Genomic DNA, 15,892 nt, shown 5'->3' with positions numbered 1-15,892 from the left:
GAGTGGAAAGATGTGGAAAGATGGAAAAGACTAAAGATGATTGAAAAGTGGAAAGATGAGGAAAGACTATTGAGTCTCTGTCCATCTTTCCTGGGGGCTCCCTTCAGGCACTGGAATGCCACAATGAGGTCACCCAGACCGAGGACCACTGTGAAGACAGGAACACACCAGCTTCTCTAGGAGGAGACTAGGGGAAACCATATTGAAAATTTTTGAGAAATCCAGGTAGACAATGCCCACATGAGCTGAGCAGGATCTGTTGTGATGGGTGGCAACTGGGTTTGTCAAGCATGATCTGCCCTTGCACTGGCTTTTGCTTCAGTTAACTTGTGACAGCCTCTGGGAGAATTCCTTTCATAATTTCCTCACAGAATGAAGCAAGATGGATGGGTCTGTAATTTCCTGGATTCTCCTTTAAGAGGTCCTTTTACATCACAAAAGTGACATTAGCCAGTTCCAGACTGTTGTATTGTGTTTTTATATCTTTGTAACAGTTCTGTAATGGTTTGACCCTTCACCCCCCATTTTCTCCCAATGGTTCCACCCTGAGCTCTCCCGCCCTTCCTCCAATGCCACCCCTCCCTGGTGCCTTTTCCATCATGCAGCTCCTAATCCCACCCTCCCAAAATCTTCCACCTTGGACACCAAGTGAGTGGATGAGGGCCAGGGGTCCCTCCCTTAACCTTCTCCCACTGGTTTGTGTTTCTGTCTGTCCTTCTGACTTCCACTCCCCCGAATTCCCCCATTGGGTGGTGGGCGTCCTTCCCCCTTGTCTCGCCCCAGTACTTAAGGTGATTGCAAAAGCCTCATGGCCACTTTCGGCCGCTGGGACATGGGATTCAGAGCTCCCTGGAGCTTACAATAAGCCTGAGATTTTTCCCTCGGCCATGAGTCGACTCCCTCATTACCTTCTCGGATGCCGCCTCTCCTCCGTACAAGGCAGACAGCGCAGCACTCTGTCTTAGCCGCTCCCTGAATCTGCCACGAGAGACAGGGGAGTGTCCTCACTGCTCACCGTGCCTCTGCCGGGCAGGCGAAGCCAGGGAGCTTCAGAGGGAGCACAGCGGCACCAGACATCCAGGATGTCCTCTGGATGTCTCCTCGGTCTCTTCCTAAAGATTATGGGGAGAGGCCTCACAGTGATGTCACACAGCTCTCATAACCCTCTGGGAGGATTTCAAAGCCTATTGATATTTTCTGCAAGGAATGACACTTGAAGTGAGTTATGAACTATTTTCCCCCAAAAATTTAGGGCTCAAGCATCTGTAATGCTTTATATGCCAACTCTTCCTTCACTGGTGCTGGGTCTGTGTTTGCATCAACCTGGATTTTTGTTCCACAGAGCAGGGACCCCCAGCTCAGATACTGGCTGTGGTTTTGTTCAGCTCTGATTTCAGTACTTCATGTCTGTGAATTGCTGCCCTGAGAGCAAGGAGAGGTGGTAACCTAATACTGACACTTAGATCCAGGCATTCAATTTCCCAGAATCAAGGCTTTATCACATATTGGGTTTCAATGTTGGGGTTTTGTCAGAATGATAATTGCTAAAAATGCATTAAGTTTATTAATAACCATATCCTGATGTCTGTTAGGAATGTGGGGAGACAATCTGTTGCTCATACTACACTTGCTACAGCAAAAGTTTTAATCATTTTAAGGTCATCATCTTAAGGCCATCATCTTAAGGCAGGGATACAACCTTGTAGGAAAAGAGGAACGGGCACAATTTCAGTTTTTAGCCACTGGTGGCTGAAAAATGAATTTAATATAAAGTTCCTCTCTCTGTGCTTGCTCCTTGGCTGTAGGAATAATTTTATTTCATTTTTACAAAATATGCTGGCTGGCATTGTTTAGAAAGGATTTTATGTGATCATATTCTTGCCCATAACTTTCTCATTAACTGCCTCAGGCTGGAGTTGATTTTGTCATTCTTTACTTATAATTTGCTGTTTATACAGTGCTGTTACCGTCTTAAATCCCAGAGTATTCATTTGGTTGTCTCCACCATACAATCCCACTTAAAAGGGCAAGAAAAAGGACTTGAGTAAGTTTTATAGATGGGAAAATTCATGCAAACAGAGTCATCTGAGAATTCACAATATTTTCAGGGCAAGAACATTGGCATGTTTCATTTGAAGTTTTTAAATGAATGTTATTGCTAAAAAATGCAGCTTGCATGAATATTCATGGGAGAAAATAAACTTTCAAACACCAAACTAAACTAATTTCATTAGAATGTATTTCATAATGACATTTTGAAGTAGTCTCACAGCTCTTACTTGAATTATTTAATTTTTTAAGCATTGCTAGTTTCTTCCCCATCTGCTAGTACAATGATCTGTCACTGGTACTCTGAATTATACTGAATAAAGTTAAGTTACCATAGCAACTCTTAAAATACATATAAATAGGAGACCTGCATATATTCTACAAGATTAGGTATAGATAAGAGAATCACAGAATCATCAAGGTTGCAAATGACCTTCCAAATCATCGAGTCAATCTAGAAATCTTTTTCTCCAAGTGATTATTTGACCAAAATAAAAATACACAGCAGCCTACAAAAGGGATAAGATCCCGCTTCTTTTAATTAATATTTAACTGGATTTCCATAATATTTGCAGGAACATAATTACAAAAACTTACTTCTGCAAGTTAGTAGCCAAAAATATTGATTACTCAGAAAGATGAGATGATGAATCATTTAATCCAAGACAAAACTGGAGCTGTTGGGGAACATCTCCCTTTACACCAAGGTTTTGTTTGTGAGGCCTGAATTAGTTGACTGAGGCAAACCAGCTGACTGTTCTTCGGCACTTCTGAGAGCAGACACACTCTTCCCTGCCAGCAGACCAATGGGATGGCAGCCTCACAGAGATAAAAAACTACATCTGGGAGCTCCCTCCTCCACAAGCACATCTGAATCCAGAGGACAATATTTGCTAAGAGGCCGAGATGGTTTTCAGTGAAGATCTGAATTAGGGCTGGATCTGATTCAACAGTTCTGGCAGAGCATTCACAGAATCACAGAGAAGCTGGGCTTGGAAGGGATATCTGGAGATCACCAGACCATGGCAGGGCCACCCAGAGCAAGTGACACAGGAACATGTCCAGATGAGTTTGGAATGTCCTCAGAGAGGGATACTCCATTCCCTCCCTGGGCAGCTGTTCCAGTGCTCTGCCACCCTCTATGGAAAAAAGTTCTTCCTCATGTTGAGATTAAACTTCTTGTGTTTTATTTCATGGCCATTGCTCCTCATCCTGTCGCTGGCCACCACTGAAAAAAGTCTGGCACCATCCTCTTAACTCTCCTTTTGAGATATTTCTCTGCAGGAAAAGTTTTCCAAGTCAGATGGGTCACTATTCAGTCCTGATCAAGCTTAGAAATAAAAACCTTGGCTGATTCTCACAAAAGTTATTTTCATTTAATTTCAGGATGTTTTGAGCTGGTATAAATGCATCCCCTAACCATGTGTATGAGGCAGCCAGTATCAGTTTTGAACCCTTTCTGTAGTTACCTGTTATTCCCTCTCTATTCCTCTCTTTACATCCCCCTTGCTGGCTTGGCAGCTCCCTTCAGCATTATCTGTGTTCTTCTCTGCTATTGACTCCGGATTTGAAATTGTGCCACTCTTTAGTGCTTCTTTATTCCTCACCGTCTGAAAAATATATTTCTGACTCTCCCGAGTCCTGTTTTCACTAAACCCTCATTGAAGTGAATAGAGTCAAATAATTCTAGAAACACATATGAGTGGTACTATGGAAAATAAGGCCAGATGGTTTCCCTCTTCAGCAGTCCACTCAACACTTTTGAACTTAAGACCAAGTATCTGACTGAAATCTCTTTGACTTTTTTTCATTGTGAGCTGCCATATTATTTAATCAGGCAGAAATACAGTTCTGACAGTGGACTTGATAAAAAAAGCATCCCAGGTTTCCATTTATGTTGTGGCTCCAGTTCACATGTGCTGTTTAGAAAAGAAATATCCTATTACAGACATATTTTTGAAGCTTGAATGTGGAAGTCAAGCTATTGTCTTTCCTCATTTATCTTCATCAGTTAATGGTTGTGTGAGCCACCTTTGGAATCTCTTTATTGTCTTCTCCTGCGTGATATCTCCATTACCATCAAATGTGTTCATCAGCTTCCTCTTTTTCTGTAACTGACTGACTTTGCCAATGTACCTGCCAAAACCAATCTGGTGTTTCTCCTCACAGCCTCACTGCCCTTCAGAGACAGATTCAGCGTGGTATTTTTGGTATTTTTGCACTGGGGGTTTGTAAGAGAGAGAAGGCAGTGCTTGCCAACTCTGCTGCTCCAGCATGGAATAAATGCTGGCTTAGGTGAGTTGGAGAAATGCACCAGCAAATATCAGAAGAGAATTCTTCTGCAGCTGGAAGCAAAAATAATTCAAATCTGAAAATCAGGTTCCTCTTTGCAGCCATCTAGATCCAAATAACAAGTGGAGAGTGCCTGCATATTATTCAAGTGACAGGCTAAATATTTATGATGTAGTGGTGACATTTCCATTCATGTCAGTTGCACAGTTTCATTCCAACCTCTTCATATATTAAATGAATGCCCATTGCAGTCATCCCATGGCTTTTGTCCTGTTATAAGTGTAACACATTTTTACCTCTCCAAAAAAAAAAAAAAAATTAGATTCTAGTCAGCATAAGACTCCTGCCTGAATTGCTCACTGCTTCCTGACATAGAATTGCCATAAGATTTTCAAAGACCTATGGTCTAACTTTGTTGAAACACAAAACAAGTGTAGAAAACACTGCTGCTCAAGAAACAATTTTAAGAAGAATTCTAATAAGATTTTTTCATTCTGAGAAGGCCTTTGAAAAACTGCAAAAACCACCTCTTTCTGCCATTTAGCACATTCATAATGCAAAATCTTTGCCTGCTTCAGAGTTTAATCTCTATGACTGAGAATTTAATTTTTTTAAGTAATCCTATTTATTTTTCAGTGGTTTCTCTGGGGGCACACAGTAAAGGGAATTCTTTACCCAATATGTTCCATTGAAAATGCAATCAAGAAAATGTAATGTGCTACATCATTCAATCAAAACATTGCAAACATCCTCTGCTTTCTGTGACCACAATGAAAACTGAGAATATGCTGCGTCCCTCATTAGCTACTTGGTGTCTTTCTCTGAGCTAAAAGAAATACACACTCTGAAGTGGACTTTAATTTACATTAAATGTCAGATGACTTGCTGTCCTAGGCAGCCTGCTCCAGGCTGAATAGGGTGGGTGGACCAGGCAGTCTCTCAGGTCCCTTCCAACCCCACCTTCTCTGTGAGCTTTTAAAAAAAAATTCCCAATTACTCCCCGGGAAGGCCTCATGGAGTGGCTGGCACTCCCTGAATGAAGACTGCAGTCCTGATGCTTTAGTGGAAAGCACAAGGGAGCTTGTCTCCTGACGAGCTCCTCTCAAATCAATTTGTTCCCGGCTTTCCTTGGGTGGCTGTAAAGCCCAAGCTGCTGTTTGCTTTAGGCTGTCCCACTGTTTATTCACATTCAATGGTCTGTGCATTGCTGAATGATTACAGTCTCAGGGCTCCATTTCCCACAGGCTCATGCTGGCTGCAATAACAGCTTTGGGGAAGTTAATGTGAGTTCAGAGCGAGGAAATCCAGTTTCTTTTTCTTACTGGCTAAATAAGGTGTTATATTTCAAAAAGCATGTACTGACTTGGAAGAAAAAAAAAATACACCAAGGAGAATTTTCCAGCTGTCCTGACTATTCACGTATTATATCCTTCTCAGAAGCTGAGAACATTTACACTCCTTGCAATACCAGTATGCTCTAATAACATGTGCCACTCATCTGTTTTGCAATTGATGCAAACTGTGTCTTGCCTGTTCTGCTCCAAACCCTATTCTTCTCTTTCCTTTACAACAGCCTCTTGTATATCTCAGATTCCATTATATCCTTTCCTCAGTCCTTGTTCAGGTTACCTGATCTCATTCCCACTTTCCCTGCAAACCACCCTTTCCAAGTGCTAGTTGATCAAATTGCTCTTTACTAGACTGTCCTCTGTGAAACTACATTTTCTTGAAGTATCATGTCCAAAAGTGGGCACTTTTCAATGTGAAACCTGCCTAGTTGTGAACAAAAGTAAAGACATTACCTATTTTTCAGGCTCTAGTTTTGTTCCTGCAGCACCAGACCATATTTGCCCTCTTCTGAATAAGTTCATCTCATCGATGGAGCTCCTGCTTGGAATCTACTGCAGCCCTCAGATCTGCTTTCACACAACTGCTTCATACCAGAAGTTTACCAACCTAAATTTCTGAGGACCATTGTTTCTGCCCAACTATAATACTTTCCACTTCTCCTTCCTATTTTTCTTATCACACTTGACCAAGTATTGCTTTTTACCATTGATGGGTGTGCAGTGTCAGGCCTCTGAAGCCTAAAGCCAGAAAAAAAGCAAGAATTATAAAGGAAATTGGTGACTATATAAGTTGTCATGCTACTCTGTAATGAGTCAGGATTTAAAAAAAGAGCTATTTAATTCAGGTTGGAATGGCACTGAAAGCTTTGGAACAGGCCATGCCATGTGAAAAAGACCCATCTTCTGATAATGGCTTTGCAGGGACCATATTATCTTGGGGGTTATTGATTCTTGTAGCTGTGAGAAATAGTTGTAAATTCTAGCCAAGCCAGTAAGAATCAAAAAGTCCTTGGATAGGGAGAACCAAATCTATCAAGCACCCTATTAAGTGTTCTTCAAACAATCTTCCACTTTGGGGAAGGTTTCTCACTTCAGTGGCATTTCCCACTTGAAAGTTACCAGTATGTGTAGGGTTTATTCTGTTTCTACAACTATTTCCTCCACCCAGCCCACTTTGCTGACTCTGTTCTTCTCCCTAGTTTGCCTCAGAGATGAATCAAGGAACTCCAGTAACATTTCTTCCTGCAGAACCTGACATAACAGGGCTCATCTGCTTGGCATGTAGGCATTGTGGGACTAAAATAAAGGGCTGAGACCTTCCTAAGACTCACAAACACTATGAAAAATTATTTAAAAATGTGGCTGCTGTAAATATCCTTTATATGTCTAACACAAGCAAAATGAACCTTCTTGTCAATAAAAGTATTGCGAAGTAGCAGAAGAAATCAGAGAGGGATGAAAAAGTTATTTTTAAAAGGCAAGTAAATCATGGCCCATGAAAATGCTGTGATATAAACATGCCAAAGGCAAGGAAGAATCTGATGAAATATGTTCAGGACACAGGAGAAGTCTATCAAGGGGGAAGGAAGACTGAATCAGGATTGTTTATCAACATCATCTGAGCAACTATTTTACAGGAAAATTACAAGTTATCATTCCAAAATAAGGCAACCAATTTCAATGCATACCTATAAGTCATCATAAAAAAAGACATCTTACTTTCAGATATGCAACAAATCAGGAGATTAACTCAATTGTTTCTTAAACAGAGATTGTCTCCCTCTCTGTTACTCAGTATTTTTCATCCCAAGGCTTTAAGAAAGATCTCACTGATATTGCTGTCTCACCTGGCAGTGATGTTAAGGGACAGTAGAGACATCTCTGGGGAATTTTAAACTTCCAAAAAGTGTTTGGTTTCTTTACAGAGCAGAATTGCTGATTGTGAGGATACCCTCCTGTTGGTAGAAATACAACATGCCAAACCAGAGGACAGAGCTCCAGGAATAATCATTGATTGGGACCAAAAGGACAAAAAAAAAAAAAATCCCCCCAAAAAACCCAAAACACTAAGAAAAGAAAAGCATGAAAAAGCTCATTTATTTTAAATAGAAAAGAGATTCTAAAGTATCATTTCCTAGACTTGAGGAAACAGGAAGATGTTTCCAGCCTTTTGTCCCAGTGATGGCATCTGTCCTTGGGCAGGCATGAGGACCTCTGATGTTTTTAGCTCTCTGATTACAGCTACATGTAAATAATTAATGTTCTTAATGAATGTTCTTGATTTCTTGAACACTGATGGGTGAAATCCTGGCCATAAGCTCAATAGGAAACTTCTCTAAACCACCTATTTACACTATACCTTCTAACCATGTGGCTCTGCCAGCTGCTGGAGGAACTTCCCAGCCACATTTCCTACACACTTTCCGTGTCCTCACATCCATTTATGTCCACTTAAGCTTTGAGAAGACTTTTTTATCCAAATCTTTAGATCCCATAATGACTAACAGAAAAATTAGGACGTGAGTGCAATTTCTTCTGTCCTAATGAACTAAAGTAGGAAGAGGTGGTAAAGATTACAGTATGTTCCAGTAAGGATTTGTTTGATTTATAAGATGTGGCGGGACAAAACAGTTTAAAATGTATTTAGGAGTTTTCTCTTTATTGGCAATTAGGTTCCCCCACGCAGCATGTTTAAATAAAAGACAAACATATCTAAAAAAACCATAAAACAAGGTCATCTTTCAATACTATCTATATGAGCTAGAGATAGGTGGCAGGTCTCACACCTCAAGAGAAATTTAAACTCTGTTATCTTGACAGACAAATGTTTCCAGTGAGACAAATAAGCTGTATATTCCAGAAATGTACATGCACACATGTTTTTTATACTCAGTGGCTTGCAGAAATGTGTCTGCACCAACACTTTTGAACAGCAAGGAAAAATAAAAAAAAACTTTTGAGATAGGCCTTCCAAATTCTTACTGTTCTATTTGTGTAGTAAATTCTTCTGTTCTGAAGGTTACTGATTTCTCTAAGAAGAAAAAGAAAGGAAGGTGGTAAGGAACATTAATTAGACTGCTGCTTCATTACAATCCTATTTGTTATGAAATCATCTTTGAAGAATAAGCTTATTACTGAAGAGCATTTATTAATTGTACAGCACAGAGCTGAACCCTTTTCTAACTGGGACAGTCTGAAAAATGGAGGCTAAAAGGGAGACAATGCATTTAAACTGTGTCAAAATAAAGTCAGTTACTCTGGGATCCTAAAGGAAAGTTAGAAAATCAAATTATTTTCAGGCTCAGCTTGTTCTTTGTAGAAATTCAATACACAAATGCTTGATAATACCTGACATTAAAAAGTGGCCTATGCTGTAATATTTAAAGAAGGCTTTCCCAAAAATGCACTTCACCACCATGAGCCCACCAGGCAGGGACTGTGACTGGAGAGGCTCTTTGCTCTGGGGATTCCTGACAGCCTTAGTGAAGAAAACATAAGAGTTCTTATCATTAAAAGCTGGGAAAAGGACATTACACAGAAGCCCTAGTCATATTATAGGTCACTGCAAGTCTGATTTATGGTGATACAAGTCAAAAGGGGAGAGATCAGAGCCAATTTCTGTATGCTGGAGTACTGTGTTGTACTGGAGTACTGGGTCTCTGCGATACACAGAAGATGACTTAAATTGTGAATGCTGACAGGCAGCTGATAATGGTCTGTACGTGAGAGAATTTCTAAAAATGAATTTTTGGACTCCCAGGCACAACCCTGCTACTGGCTGGCAGCAACCAGGAAGGTCTGGTTGTAAATTTTGACAGCATCTGGACAAAATGAAGGTGACACATCCTGAATCCTTTGATTCATTCTGCCAGTGAAAGGACCAGGAGCAAGCAAGGCTCCAATCTGCCTGAGGCACAAGATAGCAAAGCTGTCCCTGAGCCAGCAGTGTGTCCTGGGGGCAAGGAGACAAATGGGATCCTGGGGGACATCAGGAAGAGCAGTGCCTGCATGTCAGGGAGTGATCCTGCCCCTCTGCCCAGCCCTGGACACATCTGGAGTGCTGTGTCCAGCTCTGGGCTCCTCAGCACAGCAGGGCCATAGAGCTCCTGGAGCGGGGCCAGCAGAGGCTGCAGAGATGATTTAGGGCCTGGAGCATCTCTGGCAGGGAAAGGCTGAGGGAGCTGGGGCTGTCCAGCCTCGAGAGGAGCCCCAGCTGAGAGGGGCCCTCAGCCCTGGGTGTCCCTGTCTGCAGGGAGGGCTCCGAGCAGGGCCCAGGCTCTGCTCTGGGAGCCCAGCAATGGCACCAGAGGAACGGGCAGGGGCTGATCCCAGGAGGTTCCACCTGGGCAGGAGGCAGAACTTCTTCCCTGGGCAGAGACCAAGCACTGAACAGATTGTCCAGAGAGGGTGTGGAGTCTCCTCACCGGAGATATCCCAGACCCCTCTGGACACAATCCTGTGCCCTGTGCTCTGGGATGGCCCTGCTGGAGCAGGGAGGTGGGACCAGCTGCCCCACTGTGGTGCCTTCCAGCCTGAGCCATCCTGGGATTCTGTGATATCCTTTCCAAGGCTGCAAAACCAGGAAATTACCCCTAACCTTTCACACAAGGCCTTTGGAAATCAGAATGTCTACTTTGCTGACTGAAAAGGGAGGGAAAGATGCAGAAATCTCTGCTTCCCTGCAGAAGAGCAGAGGAAAACATGGATAAACTCACCTCCCACCAAAAAGACACAAAGTAATGCCTTCCTAATACCACCTCATGATGCTTAAAGGAGCTAACTCACTAGAAGTGAAATGAAGTAAAATGAAATGACATGAAATGAAATGATGAAGTGTCGTTACTGCCTCTGAATTATTTTACCTTTTGTTTTTAGACACTTTCTTAAAGATAGATCTGATCTGTTCTTCCAGATTAGAATTTCCTGTGATAACTTATTGCTTGTTTCAAAATGCAGGTGTGTATTTTTTTACTGTCACTGGGCTTTATGCTGGCACATTTTACCAGGGGTCATGGTTCAGTTTGCAAGTACACTGCCTCAGTGGCACATGGTTGGTCTTCCTCCTCATTTTCACCTGGCTCAGGTGACATGACCATCCTTGCCTTAGAGCACCAAGACAGTCAATGTATAAGGAAAACCAAAAGCACATTCCTTAATGTTATTTAACTGACAAAAGTACTGGAGTTTTGGCACTTTTTGCTGCTTACTCTTCATAAGTGGCATTTTGCCAGTTGAAATATTAAATACACCACTCGCAAAGGTGTAAGACCAAAAGGACATTTGTCAGTATGCAATAAGATGTCTAGCTGGTTTTTTAATCTTCACAGATCCAATCAGCATCAATTCTTTGCAAAAAAAATCTCTTCTGGCAATAAGTCTATTTAGTTTAAGTTGATGCACAAATAATTAATTTTAAGGATCAGAGTTTGGGTCATAGAAACTTGGCAGTGACTTCTTTGGGAAGAAAAAGTTTTCCTACAGATTAATTTTTTTAATTTATTGAAGAATCCCTGACATCTGTGTTGGTTAAATGTTAAAACAGATTGTGAAAATAAGAGTGTTTAAAAAACCTGTCCTGAGGACACCCTAGGGCAGGGCAATGACAGCATAATATACTTACTGTCACTGAAAACATCTGAGTAGGATGTTAATTCCTTGAAACATTGTGCACTTAATTAGTGCCCTGGGTCTTCAGAAACTGGCTTTTGTCTATAAGTCTGCAAGCTACTGCATGAACAAAGTGAACTGAACAGTTCATTACAGCTCTAATTAACAGATTCTGTACATAAACTTGGATTATGGTCCTGACAGATGACAAATAAGCACAGACCCACCATGTCATCTCCCAGGCTGGCTTCTTTTCCTTGGAGATTTCTAACTATCCTCTCAGCCCTGGAGCACTGACAGTCACAAGGCTACAACAAAATTAAACTGGAAATTTTAATAACCTTATTTTAGAATGCTGGTGAGGCCCTGGCACAGGTTGCCCAGAGAAGCTGTGGCTGCCCCATCCCTGGAAGTGTTCAAGGCCAGGCTGGATGGGGTTCTGAGCCACCTGGGATAGTGGAAGGTGTCCCTGCCCATGGCAGAGGTGGGATGAGAAGGGTTTTAATGTCCCTTCCAACCCAAACCATTCCACAATTCAAAGTTAAGTTTGGTGTCTGCCACTGAGCAGACATGCTCTGTTCAGATGCAGTAAACAAAAACATATAAAAACATCTCTGCACCAAAAATTTACAGCTGTCTTGAGAAAATTCAATGCTCTACATAAAATAGGTTCCAGTATACCAGAAGAAGAAAGCAAGCATATTGATATTTTTTAAATATAAGGCATGGAAGAAATAAACACTATTGAGATCAAATTATTTAAAAGTTTTTAAAATGTGAATTGATGAAATTTGTGTTTCAGTTCTCCTGATTTAACATCAATTTGAAATGGAGATGATATGAATTGTCCTGAACCAATTTTTGTTCCACAATAACTATACAGACTTTAACTGAATTTTTTTCTGATTGTCTTTCAGCATAACTTTTGCCAGTCCCATCCACAGCAGGAAAAACATGCACATGGGCTTACATCTGATAGTGAATGTTCTGGGCAACATTTTCTGAGATTATAAAGTCTTTTTACCTTTCAAAGTCTCACAGAAATGCTGGAAAGACAGCGGTGAACTGGAGGAGAACTCAAGAAGAGAAATCAACATGCAGTGGTTACATCCCAGAGAATTAACTGTGTTAGTAGGTACTATTAACAGTATTCTCCAAAGAAAGGTAAATTTATGAGTTATATTGTATAGTTTGTTGAATTTTTGGTATTTGATTAAATACTCTGTGTAATTCAAAGGAATTGCATATTTTCTTCGGAGACCACAGAATAATTTAGCCTTTGCATTATGCATCTATGCTGTGTTTATATACTGAAACATTTTGCATAAATACAGCTAATCTTGGGATTAGGATTACTTGAATGAACAATTTGGTTGATATGAAATCTGAAACACCTGCAATTATGCTTAAATTCTTAAACACCTTTGATGCTGAGAGTTTATTCTTGGGAGTATCTATGACTTCATAGAAAATGAACAAAGTGAGCAACACCACAAAGAAATACTGTAGAGCTGGTAACTAATGCTTAGTGCTATTCTGCTAATTAGCTGGAAGCTTAGAGAGTGGAATTAAGAGATTAATTTCCTCCACAATAACATTAGTACTTCCAGTGGACAGTGATGTACCATGCAATCTACTTATGTCAGGAAGGGAGAATATAACAACCTTCCACCCTCAAATATTGGTATTTTTATTGTAACTTAAGGCAGTTAATGAGATGGGGAGTCGGGTTTATACAACAGCTGTTAGAGGAAGATAGAAAAAGGTTCCTGCATTAATTTTTATCCTTTCAATTAAAACTGATCCAGTAGAAGGCACTAGAAGATTTGCTTCTGTCTACAGTCTAGGGAAACTTTGAACAACAAAAACTCTTCCTCAGTTATACCTCAGGGTAATGCATCTACAGCCACACCCTGTGGTGGTGAATGGTGCCCCATGCAGCTGGTGGCCAGGCACCAGTGGGGTTCTCCAAGGCTCAGCACTGGGGCCAGTTCTGGTTAATGTCTTTATCTTTCACTGGGACAAAGGGATCGAGTGCACCCTCAGTCATTTCTCAGATGACACCCAGCTGGGTGGCAGTGTGGATCTGCTGGAGGGCAGGAAGGCTCTGCAGAGGGATCTGGACAGGCTGGATCCATGGGCCCAGGCCAGTGCTCTGAGGCTCAACACGGCCAAGGGCCCGGTCCTGCCTTGGCTCACACCAAGCCCCTGCAGCTCCAGGCTGGGCAGAGGGGCTGGGAAGCTGGGAAAGGCCCTGGGGGTGCTGGGGACAGCGGCTGGACAGGAGCCAGGTGTGCCCAGGGGGGCAGGAGGCCAATGGCACCTGGGCTGTGCCAGCCATGGGGTGGCAGCAGGGCCAGGGCCGTGACTGTCCCCTGTGCTGGCACTGCTGGGGCCACACCTCAGATCCTGGGGCACTGCTGGGAACCTCAGGACAAGAAAGACATGGAGGGGCTGGAGCGTGTCCAGAGAAGGGAACGGAGCTGGGGAAGGGGCTGGAGCACCAGGAAAGGCTGAGGGAGCTGGGGGGGCTCAGCCTGGAGAAAAGGAGGCTCAGGGGGGACCTTCTGGCTCTGCACAGCTCCTGACAGGAGGGGACAGCCGGGGGGATCGGGCTCTGCTCCCAGGGAACAGGGACAGGACAAGAGGAAACGGCCTCAAGTTGTGCCAGGGGAGGGTCAGGTTGGACATCAGGAGGAATTTCTTCAAGGAAATGGTGCTCAGGCATTGGAAGGGGCTGCCCAGGGAGGTGGTGGGATCTCCATCTCTGGAGGTGTCCAAGGAACAACTGGATGTGGCACTCAGTGTTCTGGCTGGGTGTCAAGGTGGGCATTGATTAGTCTCAGGGTGGACTCAGTGGTTTGGAGGTCTTTTCCAAGCCAATGGTTCTGTGATTCTATGCCCTTGAGAGAAATGAGGCTCAGTAAAATTCAGTTCATTTCACTGAAGTGCTAAAAGCATTGCTGAGTAATATCTCCTGATGACCCAGAACATGCCAAATTAACTTTATGTTTACAGTGCTTCATGTTTGTGACAGCATTAAAGAGAAAGTAAGATTTTTGTAATTAGTACTAAAGTTAACAGCAAAAGGCCTAATAGCTGCATAGTTCTGTCACATTCTTTCACTTGAGTCTTTTCCTTAGAGTTATTGGAATTGCCCCAAATCAAGTTGCCTGTAAAAATTTCCTCTGTAAAACACTCAATTTTCTTCTGCTAAACCCCTTTAGAACAAAAGGATTTATGTGCATTCACTATTTACTGTGACATCTACTAAAGCCATATAAACTCCAAGAATGTGCAGCCTAGCACTTTTAATTTGCCATGCACAGGTATTTTGATGGATAGGGGAAAAAATGGGAGAGGCAGTTTTGCTTTTACCTTGATGAAGCTTAGCCAGAAACAATTATTTTCATGATTCAGAATAAATGTGTAAAAAAGGTAGCAGCTAAACGACATTGACTTCACTCAGTTGCTGAATCTTTCAATTTATGGCAAACAACTGAAAAGCTCATTCACTGATCCTGTTCAAAGACAAAAATTTAATGTTCAACTGTGTAGTGCATTTGCTAAGGGGATCCAGTGTTTTATGGCACCAATATGTGTAGTCTTTGCCTTCAATTTATCCATATAAATTATATTATGGAAAGCTAAATTGTGCAGTGAGAACTTTTAAATCAAATAATCCTGCAATAACTCTGTGCTTAATGATATCACACAGTAGATGTCAAACTCATCCAGGTTAGATGTTCTTAAGTGCTTCATGGCAAACTATTAACCCTCTTCCTCTTCTGTGTGATGATACCCTTGATTTGTCTCTGCATTTAAATGGGACAGTTTACAGTTCTACAATTCAGCTGCAGAAGAGCTTTGCAGTTCAGGCAAATGCTCAACCTCTCTCTTACAGAGGAACAAACAATATATTTTCAAAATTACAGATTCTTTTCTTTCAAAAAATTCGTTTTATGAGAATTGAAAACTGAACTGAGTTATTTAAATGCAATTACTAAAATGTTTCTTCTATCAAAATAAAAAATAATTTCTAGAATTATCTTCCTATGAGTAAGGAGAGATTTTGCACAGCTGAAGATCAGTGGTGTCTTAGGTAATACTTGTGTTGAAATTTTTCAGGATTATGAGGGTTTTTTTATGGCATTCTTAACTGAAATCCTTTCCTTCGGCTGCACTTAAAAACAGTGCACTATGTTTTAAATACAACTCAAGAAGTTTCTCTTAAAAATAAACAAGCAAACCTAGAGCACTTCTTGCTCCCACTAGTGCTGTGAGAAGACTTCAGTAAAAAAAATATTCAGTTGATTCTGAGTTAAATTCCATTAAAATTGAAGTAGATATAACTTTACAGTGAATTAATTCGTGCTAAAATCATCTGACTTAACAGATGACTATTTTTTAGTGAAATTATACTTTTACTTCTTGGGTGAGGTGAACATAATTTTGTGTTATGAGATGCATCATGGGGAAGATCTGGGCAGACTGCGGCTCCCAGTAACACTGTGGTCTAAAGATAAAACAGCAGTCAGGTTTCTAAGTGGACTCAAAATCTAGATAAGAAGGACAGGTGGATGAAAATTAAAGAT

General features: G+C 41.5%; 1 long non-coding RNA gene across 1 annotated transcript; it reads right to left on the bottom strand.

Moving 5' to 3' along the window:
• Positions 1–7,755: 7,755 nt before the first annotated feature.
• LOC137474220 (uncharacterized) lies at positions 7,756–13,706 on the bottom strand. The gene is made up of 4 exons (XR_010999244.1): positions 13,210–13,706; positions 12,322–12,373; positions 11,525–11,605; positions 7,756–8,721 (listed from the first exon to the last, which is right to left on the bottom strand). It is a non-coding gene; the product is annotated as an uncharacterized lncRNA (long non-coding RNA).
• Between the last annotated feature and the right edge of the window lie 2,186 nt (positions 13,707–15,892).

The sequence above is a fragment of the Anomalospiza imberbis genome, chromosome 5, assembly GCF_031753505.1.
Source record: "Anomalospiza imberbis isolate Cuckoo-Finch-1a 21T00152 chromosome 5, ASM3175350v1, whole genome shotgun sequence".
NCBI lineage: Eukaryota > Metazoa > Chordata > Aves > Passeriformes > Viduidae > Anomalospiza > Anomalospiza imberbis.
The sequence above is the reverse complement of the archived record's forward strand: the minus strand, read 5'-3'. Positions and strand labels throughout refer to the sequence as shown.